The sequence below is a fragment of the Ovis aries genome, chromosome 4 (genome assembly GCF_016772045.2).
Source record: "Ovis aries strain OAR_USU_Benz2616 breed Rambouillet chromosome 4, ARS-UI_Ramb_v3.0, whole genome shotgun sequence".
In the NCBI taxonomy this organism is placed as follows: domain Eukaryota; kingdom Metazoa; phylum Chordata; class Mammalia; order Artiodactyla; family Bovidae; genus Ovis; species Ovis aries.
In genome coordinates this window covers 6,428,381-6,448,761 of record NC_056057.1, presented here as the reverse complement: position 1 = coordinate 6,448,761, position 20,381 = coordinate 6,428,381, and the positions used below count along the sequence as shown (strand labels likewise).

The following is a 20,381-nucleotide window of genomic DNA, read 5'->3' as shown; positions in this document are numbered from 1 at the left end:
TGTGTTGTAGAAAGGCAAGGTGTTGCGGTCTAAAAGGAGCGTTTTAGTGTTTAGAATAAACACCAACAGCACTGATGCTAGTAAAACACTAAGATGACTTTGTTCTACACTGCCTCTAATCACTTGATGCAGTCAACTTACAAATTGGATTCTAGACAACAGCTACCAAGCCTGAAGAAATTTTTGCTTTAGACTTTAAAAAACAATAGCCCCATTCATTTTGAGAGGTTTCTATATTCTTGATATCCAAATGAAATAAAGTCCATGCAAACAAAAATATGTAAGTCCATTTCATGTGTGAGTATTGGTGCAAAAATCTTCAATAAACTATGGGTCACTAAATCCAATAGAATGTTTAAAATATTGACATGAAATGCTAGGAACAGAAGTACACTTCAATATAAGAAAATCTATAATGTAATCTGCCATGTTAATATGTTAAGGACAAATATGCTATGACTATTTAAATAAATGGAAAAATGGTAACCTGTAAATAGAGTATAACTTCATCATATTTTTCATCAAAAATTTATAGCAAATATACCCTTGATGAAGAAAATTTTGATGCATTTGATTTAAACCGGCAATCAAAAATAATAGTCATAATCACCACTACCATTGAACCTAGTGTTGGTATAGGATTGGGAAGGAAAACATAAAGCTCTGCTTATTTGCATGTGACATGATTACCAATGCAGAAAAAGTATCAGATAACCTATTAAAATTCACAAGTTTTAGCAACTATCCTGTACACAAGATTCATCCACAAAATTCAATAGCATTTTCAAATACCAGCAAAAATCAATGACTTCTGTTGTCAGTCGTCATTGTTCATGACGATTGTTTTCTACAAATTCAGCATGAGGACTGAGCTGGCAAATACAGCATTATCGCTTCTGGAGGAAATACAGGCTTAAGCTCCTATGAAACTCTGGTTACATCAATCTTATCAACTGATCAACATATAACTTGATTTTGCATGCACTTCCGTTTAAAGACACCTTAGTTAAGATATATGATTGATTCATTAACACTGAACACAAGGCCAACACACACAAACATCTTCTCCATAAGGCAAGTTCTTCCTTTGGCTGTTGAATTTATGGTAATCATTAACTTTATTTCAAGAAATCTTATATTGAAGTTAACTGTAGATTGATTTCTGTAAAAACTTTCCCAACACGCATTCCACTAGCATCAACAAGCAACACAAGATTCTTAAATTAATTTTCTTCTGTTTCTTCCAACACTTTCATAAACCATGGATGATTCATAGCCTTTGCACTTAGGTACTGAAAGAAATTAACGGATATATTCATGATTCTTTAATTGAAAGCTTCAAAAAGTTGAGCAAAAGATACTTTCAATATTTATCAAACTATAGAATGAAACCATAAGAGAAATATCAATCTCTCGCTTTCAAATTCTAAGAAATCCAGATTTTTAACCTAATATGGCTGGAACACTATTTTCATTGGAATTAATTTCTCCATGTCTATCAGAAATTACACTTAGAAAAAGTGTAAAATATTCAATATTGTCTATGCCACAAATTCAGTTTTCTGGATTGTGAATTGACAGTATTGCCGTATAAATTTGGAAGTTCTTTGAGATAAAATATACCAAAAGTATTAGTTGAGTAGCATTTCATAGCAGATGACATTACCTCTAAAGCTAGAAACTGTGTTTACAGATTTTCAACTGTTGAGTCAATTGATGTTGATATTCTTAGGGGAGTATTGTATTTTGTGGCCAATTATTTGATAGCTTAAATGAAGGTTTTCACTTATAATAAAATGTCTTTACTATGTATCTTTGCTTTATAATTTTCTAAGAAAGTTTCTATAGCTCAATAATTTCTTTTACCATCTTTCTATCTAAAACCTTTCTTTTTTTTCTGTGCAGGAATTTAAGCTATTCTATAGATGGCAAAAGTTATAAGTCCAGTTCCTCTTTAAAATCATTTAAAATTTTTGCGTTGGTCATTTAACTCTGATTTCAAATGATTGATTCTTATAGATTATTGTTCTTATAAGTTTTATACTGGCTGAAGATGTCTCAACATTATCATCCTTCTTATGTTTAAATTTTACTTTGTTTGCTGTGTTTGGGCAATCTGTAATTGTCATTTATCACAGACTTTGTTGCCTATGTTTTCCAGTCTCTAACGCTCTCTTCTTTTAATTGGTTCTTATTGTTATACACATCCACATCTCCACTTGATTCTGCATCAGTGGTATGGTTTCCTTTTTTTTTTTTTTTAAACTTTATTTTGCTTTACAATACTGTATTGGTTTTGCCATACATTGACATGAATCAGCCACGATTTCCTTTTAAATGCAAACATCTGGTAATACTTATTTTTAGACTCGAAAAATAAGTTAGATATATTGACTAAATAATAATAACTTTAAAACGTATTTAATAATTACAATTTCCAAGTATCAGACTAGCTCTTCCTTTTTCATAATGTGTTCAAATCAATACACCACAACACTACAACAGTGTATAGGAAAAAAAAATCTTTTTAATGAAACCAGTTGGTTGACACCAATCATTAATAGGTCTATAATATGTTTACACATAGAAATGATGCATGTGCCTGACAACACACCACAGTAAAACAAAAATATCTTAGATAATGAAATAGCTAAGTGCCTGCCTATCAAAACAGTTATGTGTGATGGAAAACATTTTACATAATTTCAGATTTTACATTTAAATTAAATCCAAATACAATTAAAATTCAGTTCCTCAGTGGTAACCTAAGTGCACAGGAACAAGAGCTAGCAGAGTTCTAGATGAATTAAGTATTTCAGTGCGGAGGAGAAAATTTTACAGTTAATTGAGAAAAATCTAGGGCCATACCTTAATGACCTAGAAGAATGACAAAAGCATAAAGCTTAAGTAGGAAACAATTGCCAATAAATTATTATCAGAGCATATTAAAATTATTTCTGTCTAATGACAAAAACGGTGAATAAAGGTAAGAGATAAATTTGAAAGCAAGATAGAGGCAAGCATTAGTAGAAATGTGAGATGTAAGTCCCTTCCTAGAACACTGGTGGAAGTATAGACTGGTTTGCCACAGAGCTCAATCCAGCGCTATTAGTCAAGAAGTAGAGCAGTTCTCCAGCTGCAACCCAGCAGATCTCAAGGGTTCACACACGAGTCTGCTTCTTGCAGCTTCCTTACAGTGCTGGAAGCTGGGGGCCAAAACGGAATCTTTCCTAGGAGAGTAGATATGTAAATGTGGTAGATAACTTCCAAGGAGAATTTAATATTGGATTGGCCAAAAAGTTTGTTTGGGTTTTTTTCTGTACCATCTTATAAAAAATCTAAATGAACTTTTGGGCCAACCCAATAGTGAGAAGAACCAGTTGTTGATCTTCAGTCACTAAGTCATGTCCGATTCTTTGCGATCACCTGGACTGCAGCGCGTCAGGCTTCTCTGTCTTTTACTGTCTCCCAGAGTTTGCTCAAACTCATGTCCATTGAGTCAGTGATGCCATTCAACCATCTTGTCCTCTGTCTCCTCCTCCTCCTGCCCTCAGTCTTGCCCACCAGTAAAGCCTTTTCCAATGAGCTCTTCACATCAAGTGGCCAATATATTGGGGCTTCAGCTTCAGCATCAGTCCTTCCAGCGAATATTCAGGGTTGATTTCCTTTAGAATTGACTGGTTTGATCTCCTTGCTGTCCAAGGGAATCTGAAGAGTCTTCTCCAGCATTAGTTCTTCAGCGCTCAGCTTTCTTTGTGGTCCAGCTCTCACATCTGTACATGACTACTAAAAAAACCATAGCTTTGACTTATGGATCTTTGTTGGCAAAGTGATATCTTTGTTTTTAATATGCTGCCTAGGTTTGTCATAGCTTTTCCAATTAGATGTACATAATAAACATAAAGAAATCTCTAAAACAAATAGTGCTTAGTGGGGAAAAAAGTAATAAACAAAATGGATATTATGATAGCATGTGGATAATTTAAAAATACACGCCAATCAAAACAATACCAACAACACAGTTTGAAAGAATACTCCCAAAATATATATTAAAAATGTCAGAATGATTGTCTGTAGGATAAGAACAATTGCAATGAGGTGGACTAATGGTTACAATGTGTCATAAGCTGGGAGTATGATTAATTAAATTTTCTATTTTTGAGATCCAAGAAAATTGTTCTGAAGGACACTGTATGACAGGATGACCTGAGATAACTTTCCACACACACACAATTCAGTATAAAACATTTTCAAGACTGTGTTCTAATGCATTGCTCAGAAGCAGGTAATGAAGTGTGAAAAGAATCCACAGATGTAAACAGGCACTTAAGCCCTTTTTCCCCAGAAGCATTGGAGGAACACTACTGAAATCAACTTTCTGGTTTTATTTCCACACATGGAGCACAAGAGCAAGAGAGAAAGTAATCTCCCAAATTGGAGCATCAAATACATGCCCGCTTAAAGTCAAAACTCAAAGGGATAGGGCAATTTAGAAACAAATGACATCATACAGAGGGACAAAGGGCAAGCTCACCTACCTTGGTTTTAGCACAATGCAGAAGGGGACAACATTTCCCTTGATATTTCATCGTCTCTCCTGGTTCTCACACACATTTTCAACTCAAATTCCAGCCGTCCCTATGTTTTGAACAATGTCAAGCCAGAAATTCAAGTGGTCTCAGGTTAGTAATATTCAAAATTTCTTAGAAAGAAAGACAATCTTTTCCAGGAAATCCAGTTTTCACTCAGTTCTCAAAGAATTCCCACAGATAAATTTCAAAGGAACATCATAAAATGTAAAAGGGAACATAGAAGAATGAGTGAAAACCAGTTGACAGTAAAATATGGCAAAGAAAGAATTTCTTTCTCCAGGTATACTGGAAAAAGAAGGAAGCATACCAAATCTCTGAAACTATTCTCTAGTTCTGAAATTCAAAAAGTAATAGCAGATTAGATACAGTTGAAGGCAGAATTATTTATCTGAAAGTTAAATCTGAAGAAATTATTGAGACTGCCACACAGGATGAAAATGTAATGTTAAATTTGAAGATGAGCTAAGACATGAAGAATAGATTGTCATGGTTTTACACACATTTATTTCGAGTCTATAAGAGAGAAATGAAGCAGTGCTTTTATTGGTGATAATATCAGTATTCTAGAATTGATTATAAGACACCTTTCTTGAGATTCAGGTAGCCCAAGAAATCTAAAAACGAAAATTTATACCCAGACCCAAAGTATTGATATTTCAGAACACCAGTGATAAAGACTTGAAAATTAGGGAGGAAAAAGCAAAAGCTGAAAAAATAAACGGTGGTTACACTGACAGTTGACTTGGGAACAATGGAAGCCAGAGGACACCACTGGGGTGCTGGCAAGAGAGAGCTGCCAATCCAGAAATGTACATGTGATAAGCTCCCTTTAAAGTTCAACCACTTAAAAAAAGAGAGAGAGAAACTGAAATTTTTCTCTGATAAACAATAACGGATCTATAAACGTTCAGTAAAGAAAATTTTAAAGGATGTTCTTTAAACAGAAGGACTATAAACTTGGATAACTGACCAGCAAGAAGGTTAACAAGAAATGTATTTATAAATGTAACAGGTAGATCTAAGAAACCATTGATTATATGGCGAAATAACAACAACAATACTTAAAAGTGGTGATTAAAAGAATTTATCTAAAATATCTGAACCAAAAAAACAAAAGCATGCTTATCTTAAATCTTTGTGTTGTTTATGAGTAAGGCAGATATATTGGTGAGCTATGTTTTGTTCATTGACCCTTTTAAAATATCCCGAATAATCACTGGGTTTGAACAACAAGGGTTTGAACTGTGTGAAAAAGTGAAAGCGAAAGTGTTACTTCCTCAGTCGTGTCCCATTCTTTGCGACCTCATGGACTGTAGCCCGCCAGGCTCCTCTGTCATGGAATTCTCCAGGCAAGAATACTGGAGTGGGTAGTCATCCCTTTCTCCAGGGAATCTTCCCTTTCAAAATACCCAGGATAATCCCTAACGCATAGTGACTCTTAAACAACAGAGATTTGAACTGTGTGGGTCCACTTAAATGTGGATTTTTTTCAATAAACACTCAACCTTCTCTATTTATGGTTCCACACCCATGGATCCAAATAACTAGTGACCACAAATTTGGTTGAATTCCTGGATACAGAACCTGCAGATAACAGGGGGCCAGCCACAGGGCATGAGCATCCCCAGATTGTGGTACCCGCCATGGATTCTGGCATCAGTCCCTGCAGATGATGAGAGACAGCTATATGTAAGTTCCAAAAGAATTGGAAGAGAAAGAAAAGGAATGAGAAGTTTAAAGTCTCAATCAATCTGAAAGAAAAAAGAAGGAAAAGAAATGAAGGAAAGGAAAAAGGAGGTATTAAAAGCACAACATAGGATGGTAGAAATACATCCAACTATCCTGAAATAAAAATAAAGCAAACGAACTAACATCCCAGGTTAAGTTCCACCTACAATAGAAACAAAAGTTGTAGAATATCTAGGAATAAATACAAGATGTACAAGTTTAGAGGATCTGAAGAAAGAAAGTGAGATCCTTGAATAGTAAGACAATGTAGTAGAAGTGTTCAACTCTTTGTGACCCCATGGGCTGGAGTCCACCAGGCTCTTCTCCATCCCTGGGTCGGGAAGATCCCCTGGAGGAGGGCATGGCAACCCATCCCAGTATTCTTGCCTGGAGAATCCCATGAACAGAAGACAATATGAAAAGTATGTTGATTCTCCTATGAGAACCAAAAGGATTGCTCATTCTGTTCAACACAAATGCACACAAATTTCCACCAGGTCTTTTTCTGCATCAAGCTGGCTTTGAAATTTACTTATTGCCAACAGTCAAAAAGAGCGTTGTTGAAGAGACAAGGTGGAGGGATGTGCCTGACCACATATCAAGACATATTATAAACGACATGATTAGGACACATTTCACTGGTGCAGAGATAAACAAATAGACTTAGAAGACAGACTTACACAAACACAGACATCTGATCGTGACAGAGCTGGTGTTGGAGATGGAAGGAAAATGGTGCAGAAAGCAATTGTTTTCATATACGGGAAAAAGGGAACTAATATTCCCATTTCATGTGACATATTAAAGTCATTTTAAGGTAAATTTATTTATTTATGAAATGAATATTGAAAGAAAAACTAATAAACTTTACTAAGATGGTGTTTTAGATGGTTAGATGGCATCACTGGCTCAATGGACATGAGTTTGGGTAACCTCCGGGAGCTGGTGATGGACAGGGAGGCCTGGCATGCTGTGGTTCATGAGGTCGCAAAGAGTCGGACACGACTGAGCGACTGCACTGAACTGAAGATGATGTAGTTGGCTTTTACCTGGAAAAGGAAGACTTCATTAGATGCTAAAAGCACATTCTGCTAAGGAAGTAGTTGGCCAATAGGTCTTAAAATTACTATGAAGATGTGAAAAGACAATACATATTGAAATAAGACATTCTGCATACATCCTAGAGCAGATACTTTTTCCTAAAACATGTGAGAATATTCCCAGTATAAAAAAATAACAAAAATGGCAAATGATCCAGTAGAGAGGTGGGCAGACTATTTCAATGGGTGCTTCCTATGAGAGAAAAACACGTAAAAACATGTCAATCTCCCTAACAAGCAAGGGAACTCCAATCAATACTACAGTAATGTTGATTTTATCACTAGATTGGCAAGAAGTCTGAAGCCTGACAATACCAAGAGTCAGCAGCATTGTGCAGTGGGAGTGTAGGGGTCCTTCCCATGCCTGGAAAGCAGGACAGCGGTGTACCCACCCATATTAAGGGGGGTGATGTCTAAGCGTATGGATGCAAGGTCAGCAAAGGAGCGAAGGAACCAGTAGTTTAAGCAAAACCAGCCACACTTACTATAATTTCCACATCTTCATTCAGTGGACCTAAGATTCATTCAGTATCTGAAATCGTAGTGACCAAGATAAACCAACTAACGACACCAAAAAATCACAGAAATGCACAAACCAGCTGCCACCTGTTTTTGCTGCCATAGGCAGAGAATTTATTTTATGCTATCTTTATTTATGGTAATGCCACAAAATAAATATTGCTCCAATATAATTGCTAAGAATCATTAAACTAATGATTATAAGAGAGAGGCCAGTTTTTGTGAAATGCTTTGCTATGATCCATATGTCATAAACAAGTTTATAACATATTATATGGGTACTATATAAAAATGTATACTAGGGTTTTTCAAGTTTTGTTTGCTTTATTTATTTACTTTTTTACATTCTCTGTGAAGCAATGGATTCATGAAAAAGAAAAAGCACCATTGATAAAGGTAACCATGCCTTATGGTTTCATTCAACAAAATTCAAAGGGCCCATCTGAGTTTTAGTATCCACGGATCTAAGTATCCTTGCCAAATTTGCCTCACTTCTCTGAGTGACAATTTCACAAGTGGTTACAGAGAAGACTAATAAATCGGCAACTCAGTCCATCTAGTCCTGAAATTCTAAAATTCTAGAATATGTATAACTGAATCACTGAATATCACCTGAAAATAACATGATGTTGCAAACCAATCGTACATCAATAAATAAAATAAATATATTTCTAGGAGACATCATTGATTAGTAGTAAGATGGCAAGTTTTCACAGCTACCTACCAAACTTTCCAATTCTAATTACATTATTCGTGCTCAGCTGCTCATCATGTCCACCTTTGTGACCCCATGGAGCCCACCAGGCTCCTCTGTCCATGGGATTTCCCAGACAAGAATACTGGAGTGGGTTGCTATTTCCTCCTCAGGGACTGAATCCATGTCCCTGCATCTCCTGCATTGGAAAGCGGATTCTTTACCCCTGAGCCACCTAGGACTCCAACTACATTATAGGAGGAAAATATTCCATCCTCTTTCTTCTGACATCACTTCTGCATTCTTTCTCGCTTAAGTAACTCTGGGCCACATCACTAGTGGTACTAGTTCTGGGGCTTTGGAGTCAGACAATACTGGGTCTCCCACTCAAGCAAGTGACTTAGCCTGAGGTTTCTTTTCTATTATCTAATCAATCTGGATAATATCCTTCCAGTTGGCTTGTTGCAGGGATTAAGCTCATAGTGTCTCTCAAACGCCCAGCCAGTTCTTGGAACACAGAAGTCCTCAGTGTGTTCCTTGCTGCCTGGATAACCAGAGAACAGAGGGGCATTACCTGGAGAACAGGGCAAGGAGCATCCCATCTGAGCAGGGCGCACATCACGCCACCACTGGCAGCTCTGCAAATGACCCTCTCTCTCTCTTGCTGTCCTCTGGGCCTCCAGCTGGCTGACTTATTCAACCTCACCTCTGCTCCCCAGACTCAGATGCACATCTCTGTCCTCAGGCACCGACCTCCAAGGAATGCCATTAGATACCTGTCACCCTGGCCCTGGCTGGCGTGGTCCCAAGACCTCCCACAACCATCACGAGCAGAGCCAGACACCAAGCAGTCTCTCTCCAGGCCTCTTCTGCTCACAGCCTCCCAACCCCAGGCTCTCACTTCATTCTGCCAGCCAGGGACATGCTTCCCTGACACAGTGCAAGGGCTCTGGACACTCGTGCAGTAGAATTTCACTTCTCTGAATGATTTAAAAATGCACATAGCCCAGGTAAACAAAAATATGAAAGACCCCAAATTACTGTCATTATACCCAATTGTCTAAGCGTCCATCTCCTTATCTGCCCTGCTCTCCTTATCCTGTTCCAATTCAGTTCCCAGGCGACCTTCCTCCCACAGGCTCTCGCCGGGTTCCAACTGTCCTGTTCAAGGAGCACAGCTCCCTGAGTTCTGATCTGACAGCCTGGCTCTTGCTTTACTAACAGTCTTCCCATCTCGTTAGCGTGTCTCCATCCTCTTCATTAAATCCTCTCTCAAGCTGCAGGAATGATGGTTTCTATGATGCAATCTAGACCATAACATTTGTTTCCCAAAGATCCTAAAGCATCAGAGGTACAGTCATCGGGCTGTGATACGGCACTAGATCCAGCACCCACTAGTTCTTCAAATGCATCTTACAGTCTTAACATATAGACTTATATGCAGTTTTCCAAATTGGCCACATCCTTTCTTTCGTAAAATCAGGGCTTTTGGGAAACAGTCTCAAATTTAGAGACAAGTTTTGAATACACAAATAAAAAGCTTATTCCCTGCAACATCACTTGATACTAGGTTGCTGACCTGATGTTCAATCAGCCTTCAAATATGTTAGAGTTTATTCCACAGACAAAGCAATTATCCTATAAGCCTGTGCTTGCATGTCCGGTTCTTTGTGACCCTCTAGACTGTAGTCCACCTGCAGGGCTCCTCTGCCCATGGGATTCTCCAGACAAGAATATTGGAATGGGCTCCCATGCCCTCCTCTAGGGGATCTTCCCGACCCAGGGATCGAACCCACGCCTCTTATGTTTCTGCAGTAATGTCACCCTTTAATCCTTAATATTGGTAATATAGTTGGACTGTGAAGAAAGCTGAGCACCGAAGAACTGATGCTTTTGAACTGTGGTGTTGGAGAAGACTCTTGAGAGTCCCTTGGACTGCAAGGAGATCCAACCAGTCCATTCTGAAGGAGATCAGCCCTGGGATTTCTTTGGAAGGAATGATGCTGAAGCTGAAACTCTAGTACTTTGGCCACCTCATGCGAAGAGTTGACTCGTTGGAAAAGACTCTGATGCCAGGAGGGATTGGGAGCAGGAGGAGAAGGGGACGACAGAGGAAGAGATGGCTGGATGGCATCACTGACTCGATGGACGTGAGTCTGAGTGAACTCCGGAATTGGTGATGAACAGGGAGGCCTGGTGTGCTGCGATTCACGGGGTCACAAACAGTCGGACACGACTGAGCGACTGAACTGAACTGAACTGAACTGATGCTCTGTCTGGCCAGGAATCTACCAATTCGACTGGCTTATTCAAAGAAGTAACTTTCAAGTTCTCTGTTTCCTTTAATCCGAGGTGTAAGTCTTTTGTTTTCTTTTTAAATCATTTTTAAATTCCATGTAACAATCGCGACCTTTTTATTTGGAACATTTTCAGATTTTCATTTTCATAACTACTGTTTTACATAGGTTTAAACCAAACATTTTATAATTTATTTTCTATTCGCTGCACCTGTTCATTTTCCTCCTTCCATTCTTAATGCTGGTCTGATTCAACTGGGTTTTTTTTAAATAATTAAAAGAAAATTTTTTTTAATTTTTATAACCCTGCTTGTTTCTGCCGTACAACACGAATCAGTCATAATTCTACACACATTCCCTGCCCTCCCAGCTTCCTTCCCTTCCCCTCATCCCATCTCTCCAGGCCATCACACAGCCCCAGACTGGGCTCCCGCGCTGCTCAGCAGCTGCTCTCCAGCCCTGCCTCTTACACCTGACAGTGTATAGATGTGGACGCCACCTCTCCTCTCCTCCCACCCTCTCCCTCCCCCTCTGTGCACGCAAGTCCATTCTCTACGTCTGCATCTCCATTCCTCCCCTGCAAACAGGTCCATCAATACCATCTCTCTAGATCCCATGTACATGTATTAGTATATTGTAAAAATCATTTCTCCTCTTTCTCTACTTGATAGTTTTACAGACTTTTATTGTTCTTTCAACAGTTACTCTAGATATTACAACATGCTTCCTTGGCTTATTTATAAGTATTTTACCACTTCCTAAGCAATGCTATAGTTCCCTTCCTGCCTTTTGCTTTCATGTTGGAGGGAGCAGGGGGAGTAACTTTTAAATTTGAAGGCAATTATAGATTCACATGCAGGTGCAAGAAATAATAAGAGAGATCTGTCCACCCTGCCCCTCGTTTCCCTTATGGCAAGATCTTCGAAAGCTAGGGATCACAGTCATGGTATGGGCCTTGCGCTGACGCTGATGCATTGATTCTGTTCAGATGCACTGTGATACCTGCGTGTGTGTGTGTGTGTGTGTGTGCATGTGTGTGTGTCCTTCTATCAGTTTTATCACATGCGTGGGTCTGTGCAGCTATGGCAATAGTCAACACACTGAAGAGTTCCCTCACCACAAGAATCCCTGGTGCTGTATTTTTGGAACACCTCCCACCTGTCCTGCTGCCCACCTCACCCAGTCCTAAGCCCTGGAGACAAGAATCTGTTCTTCATTTTTATAATTTTGTCATCTTGATTTACTTATGCCGTTTCTGAGTGCATTTCTTTGAGCGCTGCTCTTCACGGTGATGGCTCTAGGTAGCTACGCACATGGGACCTACTGTCTCCTGTAAGCCCACTCACGGTCACATTTCACCTGTGGAGTGAGGTGTGAAAACCCCACTGTCACTTAGCTATCCTGACTGTCCGCACTTCTGAGTACGATGATCTTGAATGTCAAGTGTTACAGCTTTTGTTTCCATTGTCAAATATCACTCATAAAACCCTAACAGGAGGATGGTCTCTTGCATGCCCTGCTGTTGCTGGGTTTTTTGTTGTCTCTGATGTTCCTTCTTCCTTCCTAACGCTCCAAAATTTCTTCTCTCCTCATTTCCTTTCCGTTTGAAAAATTTCCGTTAGCCAGTTGTTAAACGTAGGTCTTTATGTGACTAATTCTTTTATTTTTCTTTCACTTGGGGATGTCTTTATTTCCTCTTCATTCCTAAAAGATGATTTTCCTGGATATGAAATTCGCAGATAACGGTTCTTCCTTTCCACATTTGAAAAAGTGGTCTGCATCTGCCCTCCCTGGCTCCAGGTGACGCACTGCCAGCCAAACTGATGCCCCCTCTCAGCTGCTTTCAAGGTTTCTGTTTTGTCTTTAATTTTCCAAAGTTTAACTATGATGCGCTTTAGCACAGGTTTCTTTTCTTTTATCCTATTTGTGATTCACATGAATTCTTGAATTTATAGGCTTATATTCCCCTCCAAATTTGGACATTTTCAGCTCCCAGTTTCTTTATGTTTTATGGTATGTTTTCTGCAATATTTCTTCCCTTTTTCAAATGTACTCTCTCTTTCCTTTCCCTCCTTGACTCCAGTGAGGGATGGATCTTTGTATTGCTCCTCAAGCCCCTGCAGCTCTGTTTACCTAGAGTTTATCGCACAGGTCCTGGCCTGTGTCTGTGGATGGTAGCTCCAATGCCACTGTTACGGTCAGCGCCTTTGCAGTGTTGGTTCCCCCGGGTTTGTCTGCTTCTGTTGAGATTCCCTTTAAGCCTGCCAAGGCTTCCAGAGGGCGCGAGGAGAGTGCCCTCCAGCCACAAAACCAGTGGTCTCAAGGCGGGGGAAAGGATTCTCTAGCCCATGGGATAGAGACCCCTGACTGGCCCTGAAAACTTCTTTGTTCCCACTCATCTGACACTGTCTTCCCCTAGCCAGAGGTTCCAGGCAGATTTGAATTTAGATCATTTTGTTTTCCCTCTAACTACTGCTAAGACTTTGGGTCTCAGTGGGCGGGCTGTGAGGTGCTTGAATTTGGTTTTCTTTGTATTCACATTATTTTGGTTTCGAGTGGCTCCTTGAATCTCAGGACTAATGCCTTTTATAACATTTGAAAATTCTTGGCCATCATCTCTTTAAATAATGCTTTTGCTCCAGTGTTTCTCCTCTCCTGGAAATCTAATTACATATATGTGTAATCTTTTCCTGTTTCAAATGTCTCCAAAGTTTTGTCTATATTTTCTACCCGCTTTTAACCTGGCTGCTTTCTTCCAGCCAATTGTCACTTCACATTTGCCTATTTGCTATTAAAGTATCTCAATAGTTTCAATTATTATCTTTTACATTTAAAATTTTTCCTTAATTCCTTATTTCCTAGTTCTCTGTTATTCTCCTGCTTGTTATTTAATTCCTTGAGTGTATTAATTAGAGTTAAAATCAGTATCTGATAACTCCAGCTCCTGGATGTCCTATTATTTTGATTTCACTGTATAGTATTCCTACTGATTTTTTGTCATTGGTCTTGATTCAAATGACTGGATATTTAATTGGCTATAAAATTCAATCAGGCCCAAACTCTTCTTTCAAGATATTGGTAGAAATATAAGTAAAGAGATACACATTATTTTTTTTAAAAAGGACCAAATAGAAATTTTGGTCTGAATTATTATCAGAAGTTATGAATAACTTAAAATTTTTACCTCTCTGCAACCCTGCTTATTTAACTTATATGCAGAGTACATCATGAGAAACACTGGACTGGAAGAAGCACAAGCTGGAATCAAGATTGCCGGGAGAAATATCAATCACCTCAGATATGCAGATGACACCACCCTTATGGCAGAAAGTGAAGAGGAACTAAAAAGCCTCTTGATGAAAGTGAAAGAGGAGAGCAAAAATTTGGCTTAAAGCTCAACATTCAGAAAACAAAGATCATGGCATCCGGTCCCATCACTTCATGGGAAATAGATGGGAAAACAGTGGAAACAGTGGCAGACTTTATTTTTGGGGGGCTCCAAAATCACTGCAGATGGTGACTGCAGCCATGAAATTAAAAGACGCTTACTCTTTGGAAGAAAAGTTATGACCAACCTAGATAGTATATTCAAAAGCAGAGACATTACTTTGCCGACTAAGGTCCGTCTAGTCAAGGCTATGGTTTTTCCAGTAGTCATGTATGGATGTGAGAGTTGGACTGTGAAGAAGGCTGAGTGCCAAAGAATTGATGCTTTTGAACTGTGGTGTTGGAGAAGGCTCTTGAGAGTCCCTTGGACGGCAAGGAGATCTAACCAGTCCATTCTGAAGGAGATCAGCCCTGGGATTTCTTTTGGAAGGAATGATGCTGAAGCTGAAACTCCAGTACTTTGGCCACCTCATGTGAAGAGTTGACTCATTGGAAAAGACTCTGATGCTGGGAGGGATTGGGGGCAGGAGGAGAAGGGGACGACAGAGGATGAGATGGCTGGATGGCATCACAGACTCGATGGACATGAGTCTGAGTGAACTCTGGGAGATGGTGATGGACAGGGTGGCCTGGCATGCTGCAATTCATGGGGTCGCAAAGAGTCGGACACGACTGAGCGACTGAACTGAACTGAACTGAACAGCAAATTTAAGATGGCAGAGGAAAGATTTAGTAACCTTCAAGGCAGAGTAATATAAATGATTCAGTATTAACTAGATAAAAGATTGAATAAAAATGAACAAAGACTCATGGACACATGGTACAACAGCAAGTGTATCAACTTGTGGGGATTAAGAGTCCTATAATAATAAGAGAGACAGGCTATAAACATTTTTTGAAAAATTAAAGACTGAAAACTTCAAAAATTTGATGAAAAATATTTATTAACAAATCTAAGAAGCTTAATAAACCCAAGTTGGGTAAACACTAGGAGATGCACACCTAGACACATCTAGTTAATTTTTTAAAAGACAAAGATTTAGAAAAAATCGTGAAAACATCATGAGAAAAAGGACTCATTATGGCAAGAGAAAAATAATGCAATTAATGCTGTCTTCTCATCAGAAATAAGGAAACCCACAAGGCTTTGAAAAGACATATTCAAGGTGCTAAAAGGAAAAATGTCAACCAAGAATCATACATTCAGAAAACTACTCCTCAAAAATGAAAGAGAAATAAAAATATTCCCAGCTAGAAAAAGACTTAGAAAATGTGTTGGCAGCAGATCTGCCTTTCAAGAACTACTCAAAGGAGTTTTCCAAGCTAAAAGGAAGTAGCACCTAAAGATAACTGAAATCCAGGGATGAAATACTGAACACTGGAAATAGTACATATGTAGCTTTGCAAATGGAAAACTTTATTTTTTAACAATTTTTTCCTTAACATCTTTAAAATAAGTAAGGTAGTTTAAAGCAATAAATTATAATACGATACTGTTTTTAAATTGATAACCTGTAAGACACCTTCTTTAGAAGGAATGATGCTAAAGCTGAAACTCCAGTACTTTGGCCACCTCAGGCAAAGAGTTGACTCATTGGAAAGACCCTGATGCTGGGAGGGACTGGGGGCAGGAGGAGAAGGGGACAACAGAGGATGAAATGGCTGGATGGCATCACCAATTCGATGGACGTCAGTTTGAGTGAACTCTGGGAGTTGGTGATGGACAGGGAGGCCTGGCGTGCTGCAGTCCATGGGGTCGCAAAGAGTCGGACACAACTGAGCGACTGAACTGAACTGAACTGAACTGAAGACATAATCTATATGACAATAATAGCTCAAAGGAAGGGTGAGTCAAAGGAGGTGTATGGGTATTTAATATGAAGTAAACTGTGATAAGATGTATACTGTAATCCCTACTGTAACTACTAAGAAAATAAAATTTTAAAATATAGTGAAAATAATAAATTACAATAATTTAATAAGAATATTTATCTGACACAAAGGAAGGCAATAGAAGAACAATAAAAGACATTAGACAAGTAGAAAGCAGATTTTTTCAAAACCAACAACCATATATCCATTCATATCAACAATCACATTAAATGTAAATGAAAAATGCCATTCAAAAGGCATACATCGTTAGATGATATAAAGTAGACTCAGTTACATGCTGTCTATAGAAAAATGCACTTTAGACTCAAGACGCAAATAGTCTGGAAGCAAAAGGATAAGAAAAGATTTATAGCAATAACCATGAGACCGAAGTAATAGGATACTAATAGCAGATAAAATACACTATTAGAGAAAAGTATATTGCTAGAGGCAAGAAGAGAGATTTCATAATGAAAAAAGGGTTAATATATCAGGAAGATTAACAATCATAAATGTATATGGACTTAATAACAGAACCAAAGAATACATGAAGCAAAGCTGACAGAATTGAAAGGAAATCCATCAATAATAATTGTAAATTTCAACAAAGTCCTTTCAATAATTGATAAGATAATTAGTCAGAAATAAGCCAGAATAAAAGATTTGGATAAGACTCTCCACCAACTCTACCTGACAGACACTTGTAGAACACGCCACTCATGGGCTGCAAAGTACATGTATTTTTCAAGGACACATGAAATATTCTCCAGAATAAACTATATCCTGGGCCATAAAGCAACCTCAATACATTTAAAAGATTAAAATTATATAAAATATGTTCTGACTACAGTTGATTTTCATGAGAGATACACAGCAGAAAGAAATCTGGAAAAACCCAAATATCTGGAACTTAACACACTTTTAAATAACATGTGGGTTAAAGAAAAAAAATTGCAAGGGAAATTTTAAGATGTTATAAATTGAATTAAAATTAAGACACTGATATGAACATTTATGAATGCAGTTCAACCAGTGCTAACAGGGAAATTCACATCTTCAACATCCATGGGAGAAGAATGTCTCAGATCAGTATGCCAAGCTTCCAGCTTTAGAAACTAGAAAAAGAAAGCAAACTAACCCTCAAACAAGCAGAAGGCAGAGCCTAGGCTCAAGCTACACTGGGCATCAGGCGCCGTTACACAACCTAGGATGGAAAACAGAAAAGAGACCAGGACGCTTGCACTTCAAAGGGCCGGAGTATGAAGCAGCTCAGGGCTCCCACTGGCTGGCTGTTTGCTCGTTGTGTGAATGTGCATGCCTCTACGCCTCACTCTCCGTTCCTCTCACCTCCCTCCTCTCCTCCCCACCCTTGCCCATAAGACTGTTCTCTATGTCTGTGTCTCCACTGATGCTCTGCAAACAGGTTCATCAGTACCATCCTTCCATACATGTGTGTTAATGTATGATATTTGTCTGTGATAACCTAGAGGGGTGGGAACGGGCTGAAGGTGGGAGGGAGACTCATGAGCCAGGGAGCATATGTACACTTATGGTTAATTCATGTTGATGTATGACAGAAATCAAACCAATATTGTAAGGCAATGATTGATCAAGTAAAATAAATATTTTTTAAAAATAGTTTAGGGTTTTTAAGCTTTAGGATCTGTGGAGTAAATAGTCAGCTCTGCAGTTGTGGCATGAAAGCAGTCATGGAGAGCTATTTGAAAAACACAAGACACGCCCTTGGCTAGGAATAGAATATAAACAGGCAGTGGACCAGATTTTGTCCACGGCCACAGTTTGCACATCTCTGTATAGACGATAGAGTCAAAAAGAAAGAAAGGAAGAAAGGGAAGTCACTGAAAACACTGAGCCCCACTGAGGAAAGATTACATCGTCTCAGTCCTGTATCCCAAGTAGTGAAAACATGAGATAACAGAGTTTAGATGTGTGACGTCCTGTAGAGTTCCTTACCAGTAGTAACAGTTTCTAGAAATGTGATTACTTAGTTTTGGTAAATCTTAGAGGGAAAGAACTAAAGACACCATCAAACACGTATTAAGAGTAACTGCCTAATATATGTACATTATTTCATGTCATCTTCACAAGACCCTTCATTTCACGAAGACTGAAGCTGAGGTCCAGACAAGTTCAGTTACCTGCCCAAGATTCCATAAATAGAAAGAGGCTAACAAAAAAATGGAAGAGCTCTGTAGCTCCAAAGCTCAACTTTTTTCATGAAACTGAGACAGGTTGCATCTGGGACCTGGGAGCCTTTGCTGCAGTGTTTGCACCTGGACAAATGTCTCCTTGAGAGACAGAATACAGAGAACCCGTTCTTAGGACTTCTCTTTCAGTATTAATACATGGAGATCAAGACCTCCTGTTAAGGAACCATAAGCCTGAATTCTAGCAACGAGTCACTTCCAGGAGGTCTTCTTAGCTGTCACTTAGCATGACCGAGCCTCCAAGTTTCCCAGCTGTGCTATGATCATAAAGCTTCTGCCTATCTCAGTGGTCAGTTAGGAAGAAGATCAAAGGAGGTAATGTGGGACAATGGGAGCGAAAATGCTCTGTAAAGGGTTAAGCGTCATCCAAATGACGGTGGAACTGTTCATCATCTTTCATTGGCTTTGGCCTTATCATTTTTTTCCAGAAATAAACACACCTTTGTGAATCAATCATTGTGCTTTACAGGCGCGTGTGAGCTGTCTCTCTCCATGTGCTGAGTGACTATATGCGGCCCTCGTTTCTCGGCAGGCTTCCGTGTGGGAGAGATCTGTATCTTTGGGTGTTCAGATATCTAGGACACCCTGTTCTGTTGCTAAGTCAATATTTTACTGATTGGATTGTAAGTTTCTTTCCCCCCTAACAGCTTCATCTGGACAATATTCTTTCTTGGAAAACAGTATAAAAATAGGGTACTCCCCACCCCCCTCCTAAACCACAGCATCATCGGGACTTGAAAAAATTCTCCAAAAAACAGACATTTGTGATTCTGTTTTGGAATCTGGTGAACCTCAGAATATTTAAACTTTTAGGTTAGATAAGCATCAAGAAGCTGCATGCTTATCTGGAAACTTTGAACTTTCAGTGCCTATTTCGGTAGGAAATCTCACGAGATTAAGTTCTGTTGCCTGATTTCCAGAACTTCCTGACTTAGAAAAGTCCAGAAATTCTTTGAAAAAAGGAAAAAAGAAAAGGCACTGTGGTGTCCGGCAGCTTCTGCCCAGGAGTAGAGTAGAGAGAAGCAGAGGGAAGGGTTCAGGGACCACCCGGACAAAGCCTCCCCCACAGCCATCTCGGTACTCACCAGATTCTGAACAAAAGTAGTTGATGCCCTGCTGCTGGTAATCTGGTACAGCAGGCAGCCCAGACTGTCCACGCCCTGAGTCTCAAATTCCTCAAGTAAAAAATATAAACAGTGATGCTCATGTCACAAGATTGCCATGGGGATTATCAATAAACCAAGGCACAGTTCTTGGCACTTCTCAACTACTGAAAATGCCGATATCTTTCCTCTTTTCCCACCACTTTCCACTGGGGGACTTGTGCTCATAAGGCAGTTGCCCACGATTGTTATGTAATCTGCCAAGCGCATTGGCAGCCGCTGTGCATGGGGAATTCTGCTGGGGGCCTGCCTCCCAGGGTAGGAAGGGCAGGTGGAGGAGTGGGTGTGCAGAAGAGGAGAGGGGCCTCAGGGCATTTCTCTGTGGGCTAAATCTCCAGGCTTCAGAAACATCCCTAGAACTTGCTGGATCAACTTTGCCTCTCAGTCAACATTTTCATCTAGACATTTCTAACAGTTGCTGTGGTTATCTCTGGCTGCAATGCAATGATTCGAAAGCAGAACGAGAGGAAAAGGGAGAAGAGTTTCTCCATCTGTCTCCTGTCTTTCTTAGATCAGGCGAGTGAGCCAAAGAGACATCCGTGGATCTGATCCTCGTTTAATAGCTGCAAACCTGCCCAAAGTTGAACAAACAGGAAGGGAAATCAGGGAGGACAGCAATCAACATCACAGGGCAGAGGGCGCTCAGCATGGATGGTGTACATTAAACTGCAAAGAGTCACCACATAACTGCCAGGCCAGGGCATTTCAGAATGACGAATCCCATGTTTTTGATCGGAAGATTTCACAGGCAATATTGTTCATCTTCATCCTCCTCATTTCCCCATATTCTACATGCCCCTA

At 39.4% G+C, this 20,381-nt stretch overlaps 1 long non-coding RNA gene across 1 annotated transcript; it reads right to left on the bottom strand.

The window, feature by feature from the left end:
- Positions 1-2,405: 2,405 nt before the first annotated feature.
- On the bottom strand, positions 2,406-19,562 carry LOC132659658 (uncharacterized). The gene is made up of 3 exons (XR_009600317.1): positions 19,503-19,562; positions 4,539-4,638; positions 2,406-3,786 (listed from the first exon to the last, which is right to left on the bottom strand). It is a non-coding gene; the product is annotated as an uncharacterized LOC132659658 (long non-coding RNA).
- Between the last annotated feature and the right edge of the window lie 819 nt (positions 19,563-20,381).